The 11,021-nt window shown below is 43.7% G+C and overlaps 1 protein-coding gene across 8 annotated transcripts in view; it reads right to left on the reverse strand.

Moving 5' to 3' along the window:
• fmnl3 (formin-like 3) overlaps nucleotides 1–11,021 on the reverse strand; it is a 35,871-nt gene that overhangs the window by 23,899 nt on the left and 951 nt on the right. The gene's annotated exons all lie outside the window — the stretch shown is intronic.

An 11,021-nucleotide genomic window follows, 5' to 3' on the forward strand; every position in this document is an offset into this window, starting at 1 on the left:
TCAGTCTGCTCATCACGGGCGGGGTCCAGAAAGGAGGAACCTGTGGCTCAAATCAACTTTCAGCGAACATAATCCAGATCAAATGCACCGAGAGCCACACAAAAGACAGGACTTAAGTGGCGTTCTGCATTTGTTTATAACATATACATGCATACGTTGGGAAATCTACAGTATGGGCTTCACAGGCTCCGCTGCACAGTTTAATAAAGAAAGATGCCTAAATGTTGTCGTCTCGTCAAACTCAAAAAGTTAACAGATCGCAACAACAAGTGCAGGGATTCAGTGATAACTGTAAGCTTTGAATTAATCCACTTATGGCATGCTAATCTATTGGAAATATAAAAACAAACCTGGCAACTTTCACTTTGTTGTACCAAGAATTATTTATCTTTTCTTTTTTCTTGATGCAAAAAACAGTAAGAGTGTTGGTGTGTTGTTGTTTACAAAGTATTGATATAAGCATAAAAGCAACACAGTTTAATAGAATAGCAGCAAAAAGTAAGTAATGAAATGGCAAATATGAGTAAGATCATAGCATCTGATCTTTACTTCTGTCAGAAGAGGGTGGGAAAAAGACAGAACTGTGATTCATTTTAGAAAGAAACACCAAAGGGAGACAAAGAAAACAGCAAATACAGGGATTTTGAATCATTTTTTAAGGACTATTAAGCATGCATGGGTTAACAGGAAAATGATGCATGCAATCCCAATAAATCAGAAAAAGACTGGAAACAATTCAAGACTAGCGGAAACAATAACTTCAACAAACCCTGAGAGGTAAAAAAAAAGAAGAGGTAAATATAGAACCAAATTTTGGCCTTTTATTTGATTTATTGTGGACGACTGACTCAGTGACGTATAGGAACTTATGAGTACATGAGGTGGAGCTCGTCAGAGCAGACGGCCGGCATCAATGTAAGCGTGAATCAGAGTCACATCACACCAAGTTTACAAGAATGGATGCTGCTGTCAGCGCTGGTGTTTGGATTCCTCCGTTTCCGTGGCACTGAAACACAATGAGAGGACACAGGATGTTGCCGTCACCGAGCTGTGGGGACTTCCGTAACACTTCAGGAAATCAGAAGCTGTTTTGAGCAGCTTCATGTTTGCTCCAAACAAAGCTGGTACAGTGCGGAAAATGTCAATCAAAAACAAAATGCGACGATTTGCAAATTTCTTAAACCCATATTTTATTCAAAATGGAACATATTAAATGTTTAAACTCATAAATTGTACAATGTTTAGGAAAAAATATGGTAATTTTGAATTTTATGGAAATGTTTCCTACTGTGAAGCACCTCCTCTTCTTTTCACAACAGTCTGTAAACATCTAGGACCTGAGGAGAGCAGCTGCTGCAGGTTTTACAGGGAACGTTGTCCCATTCCTATCTGATGTAGGATTCTAGCTGCTCAACAGTCCAACGGTCGTCTTTGCTGGATTTTTCATTTCATGGTGTGTCAAACGTTTTCAGTTGACAAGAGGTCTGGACTGCAGGCAGGCCAGTTCAGCACCCGGACTCTTCTAATGTTGTTGTAATAGATGCTGTATGAGGTTTAGCGTCGTCTTGCTGAGATATGCAAGGCCTTTCCTGAAAAACATAAATATTTGCAGTATATGCTGTTCTAAAACCTGTTTATACTTTGGATTGATGGTGCCTTTCCAGAGGTTTAAGCTACCCATGCCAGAGGCACTAATGCACCCCCATACCATCAGAGAGGCAGGGTTTTGACCTGTGCACTGATAACAGGTCAGATGGTCCCTCTTCTTTTTAATATGGGGGGTGTGGCATCAGTGGTTTCCTAAATATTGACATATTGGCATCCAACACTAACTTGAGCTCAGAGATTTCTCTAAATTCTCAAAATCGTTTGATAATATTATGTACTGCAGATGATGGGATTTTCAAAGTCTCCCCAATTTTTCACAGAGGAACATCTGCCCATTTTTACTTCTGAGAGATTCAGCCTTTTCCAAAATGCTCTTTTGATTCCCAGCCCTCTTACTGACCTGTTCTTCTTGTTTACTATGTTCTTTGTGAATTAAATATGAGAATAAGAGACTTGCAAATCGTTTAACTGTGATTTTTAGTTTACATTTTGCTCAACTTCTCAGCAGAACAGGGGTTGTTCTGTGAAAGGTTGTGTGATTTCACGCATGCCACACGGTGTATTTAGTTTGGTTGTAATTTCAGGTGCTAATCCAACTGCCAGGTAAAGTCTCGCCAAGCTGAAAAGTGACAGAGCAGAGTGTGAGAAAACACTGCCCCCCTTTCTCTGAGCAGACATCTGATCGTCCTATCGCTCTTTGGTGAGGTAACCCAAATCTGGAGAGCACAACAAAGCCCGCACAAAGATGCTAGACGGAGAAGAGGCGAACAAAGCGCACACTGCCGTTTCTCCCAACAACAGATTGAAAACAGCAGAAACGGAGAGTGTTTTTCTCACGAGCAATAAAGTAAAAACCTGGGATCAGTTTCCCTCTTTGGGATACTTCTTTACAAAGCAAAATGCATGGTTGTTTATGAGGCGAACTTTAGCTTCATGGGGGAAAACATGGTCAGATACTGAATTTTCCTTTAAAAAAAAAAAGCTTTTTTATTATTTATTATAATTTGTAGAGCCCTATATAGCATATTTACATTGGATGTTTGAGAAAATTAAACTATTATCCACAATAAAAGTATAAATTCTGCTCGGGTTTACAGTATTTAAGGACAAACAAATGGTCAAAGACATTCTAACGGTTCAAACTTTCCCTAAGCTGTGTTACATCTAAAATTATGGGCTGCTAAAACCCCATTAAATCACAAGTTTACAGCTGCGGCGTGAGATTTTTTTTTTTTTATGCTTCTTTAAACCTCTTCAGCCCCGAATGCTCTCCGAAGCTTCCTATCTCCTCCCTGTGAACTTCTTGCCTTCTGTCTGTGACCTCTGAGCCACACCGCCAAGATAAATAACTTCCAATCTCGTCTTTTCAACACAACCAAATGGACGCTCCACAAAACAACAGGAAGGCGGTGAAACGCCGCTTCCAGTTCATAAATCAAGAACCACCTCCCAGAGCCCATTTGCTCCTTCGTTTGTTTAACCGCTGATGCGGCTGCTGATCGACAGCGGCGATAAGTCGGCCAGAGCGCAAAACAATTATCATCACAGGCTTCTTTTGAAGGGTAACCAACAGCAGCAGCGTAAGATAAAGGGGGGGGGAGTGATGAGGGGTTCAAGGCCCTCTTGAAGCCAGATGTTTCACAAGCATCAAACTTCAAATGAACACTTGTTTACCTATCAGGAGAGTTTAAGAACCAGGCCGGTAGTCCATCTGATAACCACGCTGTCCAATTTAGCTCTTTTTGCAAAGCATGGAGTTTAAATACAACGAAGTACGTGTGTGTTTAAAAAAGAGAAAAAATAAAACTTGGCGTTCAATCTGAGATATATGTTCGTCCTTGTGAGGCGGGTTTCCTGCTTCGACTCCTCTGTGCATCCAAGCAGGCCCCAAGAAGCCCCCTCCTCCCCGGCCAACAGGCGATACGCACAGGGAATGTTGGGAATGCAGGTACATGAATGCCTCAATAACTCACACTGGCTGGCCAGGCCTTTCAACTCTCTTTCAACGCGAAGGTCTGCCAAAATGGAAGGGAAAACAGACCACAAGGCAAGTTGATGGAGAAACCGGAACGTTGTGACGATTTGTCACCTCGGTGTGAACAAATGAGGAACAAAAACCAAAAATAAGTCAGAACTCACAAGAATTTACATATGACATCATTAGTCATAAGTCTTAAAAATAGCTTCCCCTTTCTTCCTTGGCATGACTTCATTCAGCCAATGTTTCGTTCTTAAAACACTAGAAGCAGAAATATAGAGACATCAGAGGGCGAATGGTGCTGTCAAGTATTAATGAACTGGACATCCGAGGTGGCATCCAGCTCTGGTCAACTGGACATTTAAATCGGCTTAGAGCAATTCTTCTGACTCCCCCCCCACCAAAAAAAGTGTGGCTGCACAAAAGGCATCGGGGGGGATGAGGCCTCCTTTCTAAAACAACACTGACTGACAGAGTCCCCTTTGTACCGAAGAGGAAACCACTTCTCCAACATACGTACAGCCTCGGTGCAGCTGCATTACTGCCACATGCAAACCCCCACTGACACACTCAGCTGCACACACACGCCCAAAAAAAAAAGACACTCACATACAAATGGCAAACACATGCTATTTAAAGAAGTGAAGATCTGCACACATTTCAGTGGCGAGAACACAGCTTCGCTCAGGAAACGATGAATGGATTCGAATAAAGTCTTGAGTCTTATAGTTCGATCCTGCCAAACTTGACGGAGAGACATGTTCAAGTGTGAAGCCGCGCACAACAGCTGGTGTAAACACAGGAAACAGATGTAAACAGCTGGCCTGGCTCCGTCTAACCACAGCTTGGCGGTATTTTTTTTTTTTTTTTTCATGCTTTTCCAATGCAAAAGAGATTAGGTTAAAAACGCTAAACATGGTTTCGTTTTCGCAGAGACGCGCTTTGCCTTCTGTTTTCAAGTATTGCTAAGTGATTTACGCCGGCTGTTTGTTCCACATCTGTCAAATTACCAGCTCTGAGAAAATCAGCGCTGAAATCTCATACCTGCCTGTGTGGACGGGTTTGTTTGGTAATGGTTCTGCTCGTGTTTGAGTTTGTGTTCACTTGTCTGTCGAAATCGCTCATGAACCACTGAACAGATTTTAAGGAAACTCTCAGAAAGCTGTACATCTACAACTGATTACCTCATGGAGTCACCTCAGCTCAAGATGGCCACCACAGCTAACCAACATTAAAATGGCCATAACTTGGACAGTTTTACAGATATTGAGCTACAATTTGGTGCTGTAGCTATTAAGAGTCATCCCCAACACATCCCCAAAACAGCTCTAACTCCATCCCTTCTCATATAATGATTTTAAATTAAACCTCTGGCTTGAAAGGCAATATGCATTCCTTCAACAAATGCTAGAACTTTAAGTTTTAAGAGTTTTGACTTTAACTTGACCTTTGCTTCCTTTTTTTTTCCTCCCTCAAAATTACACCAAAAAACAAAAAGTACCAAAGCACTGCAGCTCACTACAACCATGTCAGACTGGGAAATGGTGGCCCGAGGCCAGAAGGAGCCCTCTGATAACCCCAGTCTGCCTGCACGGCTGCTCTGAAATTGAGTTTATTGTGTTCACTCAGCTCCCACAATCCCCCTCTGCCTGGGACACACTGCTGCCTGATTAAAACAACCAATTTAAGCTACGCAACAAGCGCTTTCTACTGTTAGAAAGCCATATCTGGCAAAAAAAAAAAGCTGCAACCACCATTTTAAACAAATAAAAAGGATTTATGCTTTTAAAACACTGCACAGCTTGACTGCATTAGTTTCACTTGGGAAGCATTTAGTGAGACATTTATTTCAGCTTTCCTTCGACTCCAGCCACGATGGAGCAGTGATGTCAGACAGAGCACTGGAGTCACACTGTCAGCAAGTCTGATTCTGCTGACATAGCTTTATAGTTTTCTCAACATTTGCAGTTGTTTAATCGTGAGACCCCCTTGCTGAACGATCAAAAGTCTAACGGAAAGCTGCAGCATCACCCAGCTGCACGACTCAATGCCAGAGTTAAGAAGGCGAGAGATGAACCATTCAGGGTTTCTAGTCGATCAAGCGGTGAAAAGTGTGCCGTGCCGCTCCTGTTTGCAGCCCCGATTGAATATCTGTGCGCTGTTGGTAAAGTCATTACAGCCAGGGACAGTGGGGGGAACGCCAGCTCAGAGAGAATTTTCCTTCGTTTGAGTGGCCTCGGCTGAGAGCAAGTAGCCCGCAGGAATCCAGCCGTGGATCGGCGCTCCGCCAGACGGGCTTTGAAATGCCACTCACTCATCTCACGTCGTTTTCAGGAGAAAACGCATCATATGGAAAGAGTTATTGTGCAGGGCGGGCAGGCAGGCGCACAGTAAGGGGGGGCAGTGGGGAAATGGAAGGCAGGAAACGCTGAACTTACATCTGAAATAAAATAATAACAATCAGAACACACTGGAATCCTGACACACTGACCAACACAGAAGCATCTCCGTTCAGTGCGCTCCAGGTAGATATTTATCTGAACCGTAAAGAGAGTTCAGATGTTTTGAAGTGGGGTTCCGGGAAAAGGTTGTGAATCAATGTGTTGGTTCTCAGACTGCAGGTTTACTTCTGGTTCCTAGAGCTTCTAATCGTAATAGAGTTGTCAGTTATCAGGCTCCTCTCCTGTGGAACTAAATTCCCGTTTCTGTCTGTGAGGCTGTCACCCCGTCTACTTTTAAGACCAGGATTAAGACTTTCCTTTCTGATAAACCCTATAGTTAGGGTTGGCTTGGGTTTTCCAGAGCTATCCCTTAGTTAGGCACAGACTGCTGGAGGACACACTGACTGCGTTTCCTCACTCTGCTGTCTTGTCTCTCTCTACTCTCCATGTAATTATTGCCACCATTAACCAGTGTTTTCCTTTGTTTCCCTTCCAGCAGAAGCTCCACCTGGACCAGTCCTTCTGTGTCTGTCTTTGTCTTTTTCCTGTTCTCTCAAACCCTCAGCTGGTCGAAGCAGATGGCCTCCCACCCTGATCCTGGTTCGTTTCCCGTTAAAAGGGAGCTTTTCCTTTCTGCTGTTTCCAACGTGCTGCTCGGTTGTGTTACAATAGGAGTTTCTGAATATTCAAAGCCTACACAGCGTCTTTCTGCCATTGCAGTTTATTTTGAAAGGATTTTAAAGTGGAAACTACGGTAGCGTATGAGCTCAGCTTTACTGCCAGGATACGTACATCCCTCTCCACGCTGATCCGTTAGATCAGTGAAAATGAAGGATTATAAAGACAACCCGGCTAGCAGAATTAGAAGCAGCACATGTCTCTGTGCCTGAATCCTCTGTTTCAGTAGAGGGTTTTTCAGCTGCAGGACTCGAGGCGAGTAAACATTAATCCACAAGTTCCTCACCTTTAGGCAAAACATTAAACAGGCAGCGGTCCTGATTCAATCAGAAAGCAGCAGCTGAGATTAGAGCTCATTAAGAGGCTTTCATTGCTTTCTGAACAGTTTATTGTGCTGACACTTGTGCTATGTTAATTAGCACTGCAGGGTTGACTTTTCAAAGGGAAATTAATATTTATTGATCAATTTAAAGTGCATTTTTACTTAAAACGCCTGTCCCTAGCCTGGGCACCACTTGAACTAGTCATTAGCTCGTCAACCCGGTCAAAGGTTTTTGGAGAACATAAAGGTTTCTCCAAACTGGGGTCATTCAAAGAGGTAAGCTATCAACTGTCTGCAGCCTTTCCATAAAACCCCTCATTAAAAGATCTGAACAATCCCTTTAATAATGTGAAGCTACGCATCAGCAGGAACACAGTTCTTACTGTAAAGCAAACCGGCCGCAGAGGCAAATGCCTACGGAACAATTTCCCCTGTAAAATAAGGGCAGAAAATTCCATCCCGCTGTTTCCATCCGCAAAGGACGGAGCTGAGGCTGAACCTAAGGATGCTGTGGGACAAGCCAGTCGATGGATTTAACACATGGCCAAAAAGCAGACCACATGAAGTAGTCAGATATGCTAACTCAGGGGTCTCGCCCCTCCTCCACATGCCTTCCACCGTCCACCGTTGAGCGGGCCCTGTTAAAGCCATTAGAGCAGGGGTATTACTGCGCTGGCGGAGGCCGCTGCACCCATGACATCATTATGGGCTGCTGTCAGGTCCACTGGGACGTCTGTGTGCTGCATCTGAGAGACAGAAATGGGGGCCGTCCCTCCAGAGCAGAGGCAGACACATAAATTTTCATCATTGTGTCATTATGGAGCAGGAAACATTAAAAAAGCCACTATTTATGAGCGGGTCGTGTCTTTGCTTGCAAGAAATCTGCTCAGTTTAGAAAGAAGACTGTTTCTCAAATGTTTCTTTTAAAGGGAGCACCCAGATCCACAGTCTTTCTAATGAGCTCCAACCACGATACCAGAGGCTTCTGATGTATCTTTATCTCCCAACAAGAAGCAAAAAGAGCAGAGAGAGAGAGGGAGAGCGCTCACTATTGTCTGATAAGGACTGACACATGCAAGCGCGTTGTTCTTTCCCAGCAAAGTAAAGGAAATCTGCAGCTATTATGGGGTAGAACGGGGTGGAGTTGGAGGCTGAAAACTTTGCCCACTCACAAACACAAGTGAAATGTTGAGTCTACGGCTTCGTGCTCAGAAATCATCTGCTGCTCTGCTCGGCTGAACATAATAACAGGGACCGTCTTTGTGTTGCACTCAAACAGCTACAGGCTGCTGGGCTCTGGGCAGGATGTACAGTGTGTTGGTTTAAAAGAAAGAAAAAAAAAAGAAAAGAAAAAGAAAAAGAACAAACTATTTCCAGACTTTTCTTTGTGGGAAATGTACTTGGCCCGTGGAGCTTCTGAAACTCACTTTCATCGGACTTGTCAACACCAGAACCTGCGTGTGGAGCACGTGACCTGAGCTGCAGTAACAGTGTTTACAATGCGGTACGGTGGACTGTGTAATTATCGTAATTCGGAGATTTGAAGGAGCCAACGAGCAGAGAGGCTCGTTCCCGCCGTCTCCTCACATGAGAGCTTTACTCTGCTGCGCGTGGAAACTTCAGAGCGTCCACGAAAGCGTCCAGCACTGAAGAAACAGGCAAAACGTCAGTGTCTCGAAGTCCCACTCGGGCTCCTAGACATCCAGAAGTCAACGTCGGGGTGTGGCTATGCTAAACGAGAGGCAGAAAATTGGCACTCAAGGAACAAATTGCCACGTTCCACGATAAACAAACGGGACAGGCCGATGCTGTCTTTCCTTTGAGCAGTTCCTATCTGCCTCCGTCTCAGAGGAAGAAGTCCTGAGATGTCCAGCTGAACCACGGCCCCCCCGGGAGCCATGTGGTGGGACCGAGACGGTTCGGCTGGGCAGGCCTGCGTTTGGCTTTTCAGGGCTCCGATCTGAGCCTTAAGTATCAGAATGACTGCTCGTTCGCTTCCAAAACAGGAGGAAAGAGGAAGGCTGATGTCACTCTGATCAGTTTTGGAGAAGAGTCGTGCACTGTTGACGTAGCAACTTCACAACTACAAAAAAAACCTTCAGGAAATGAGTGTACCACACCATTTAAAACTGCAAACTTTGAAAAAAAATAAAATAAAAAGCCCAACTTTAATTTCAGCTCTTTGATGCGTAGGACAAAACACACACGTGAAAATGTAAAATAAGTCAATTAAAGGAAATAAAACAGGTAGTTTGACATCAATATCGATCCTGTTTTATATAATTAGGTTAAGTCTTTAGTTACTCATTTTATTAGTTTCTTTACTTTCCAACACACCTATCTGTACTTTCAATTATTACATTTTAACCTTGACCTTTTGTTAGCCTTTTTTTGTTGTGTAAATGATATGGATTGTGCAATCCAAGCCAAAGCCAAAGTATATATCATTCTACACTAGAATGACTCATTTCCAGAATAAAAACATAAACAAGAGTGCCGCAGAGCCAGCCTATAGCTGAGGCCACAGCTGAATGTGGGTGATGTAAGTTGACCTTTTTTAATTTTCTTTATTTTACTCACCTCATTCGGTTCAGACTGACCCAAATATAAATCTGGTGTGTCAGACCTAAACGGCTTCACCCTCACCTGAAAGTGAATCGTTCAGTCGTCCCGAAAACAGGTGACACTAAACTACTATTTCTATCATTTTCTCCTCCTTCTGCCCTTGATGTCCGGGTCACATGTCTGACTAATCTTCCCCGATTGGTGATAACAGCAGCTGAGTCACCGAAGGGTAGGTGGTGGGGGGGACAACATGTGGGATTTCTTAGCTTCAACAGCCCACTTCTAAAAACAGGACACACCCAAATGCTCCTGACAGATTTGTAAATCAAGATGGCCGCCATGGCCACATCCCAGGAGATGCTCGGAATATGTGTTGTGACTCACTCTCAGCTACTACCACATAGACTTTACCTCATTATCTGTCACTTAGAGTGAGTTATAGTCATTTTTTTTGTGTTGGGTAAAATCAGTTAGCTGTGGCGGCTATCTTGAATTTGTGAAACTCCAAATTTGAATTAGTTGTAGAAGTTCATCTAATGGTAACTCTCCGAGGGTTTTGCTAAAAATGGCCCTCTGGTTCATGAGATATTTTGCTAACAGACAAACAAGGGTAAAGCCAACGCTTAAAACACAAGTTTTCGATAAAGATCTTGAGCTACGTGTAGCACTCAAAGTGTAAGTTGGGGACTACTCTCAGCTACAATCACAGCAAATTCTAGTGGAAAATCTGCAACATTTGCTGAGTTATAGCCATTTTTGTGTTTTATAAGGTGAGTTAGCTGTGGTGGCCATCTTAAACTGGGTTTGCTCCACAATTCAGTCAGTTGTAGATGAACTCCCAATGACTGTTTTCTGAAAATTTCATAAAAACCCATTCAGCAGTTTATGAGATATTTTGATAACAATCAGGCAGAGTTGACTCCAGGGGTTACGGTCAAAGTTTAAAAAGCAGATCTCTCTCAATCAAACAGCCCTTAGAGCGTGTGTTGGGGATCAGTCTCAGCTACCACCACACCAAATCTCATCTCAATATCTGCAAAACTGTCGGAGTAATGGCCGTGTTTGTGTTTGCACAGGTCGCTTAGCTGTGGCGGCCATCTTGAGTGGAATTGACTCCAAAAGCGAATCAGCTGTTAGAGGCTCATCTAAGGATTACTCCCTGAGAGTTTCACTAAAATCCACCCGCTGGTTCATGAGATATTTTGCTAACAGACACAGGGCAAAAAAACATTACCGCGCCGGCGTAGCCAGGCGGGCGACAACGTAAATGTCTCTTGTCAAAGTTTGTGCCTGACAGCGTTGATGGATGTGTGTGTGTGTGTGTGTGTGTGTGTGTGCTGATCAAAACAAAGCGCTCTACTTTGGGGTTGATGTGGAGTGAGGGAGGAGGAGGAGGAGGGAGGGAGATTCCTCGGGTGTGGGAGGGTAT

This window comes from Kryptolebias marmoratus, linkage group LG8 (genome assembly GCF_001649575.2).
Source record: "Kryptolebias marmoratus isolate JLee-2015 linkage group LG8, ASM164957v2, whole genome shotgun sequence".
NCBI lineage: Eukaryota > Metazoa > Chordata > Actinopteri > Cyprinodontiformes > Rivulidae > Kryptolebias > Kryptolebias marmoratus.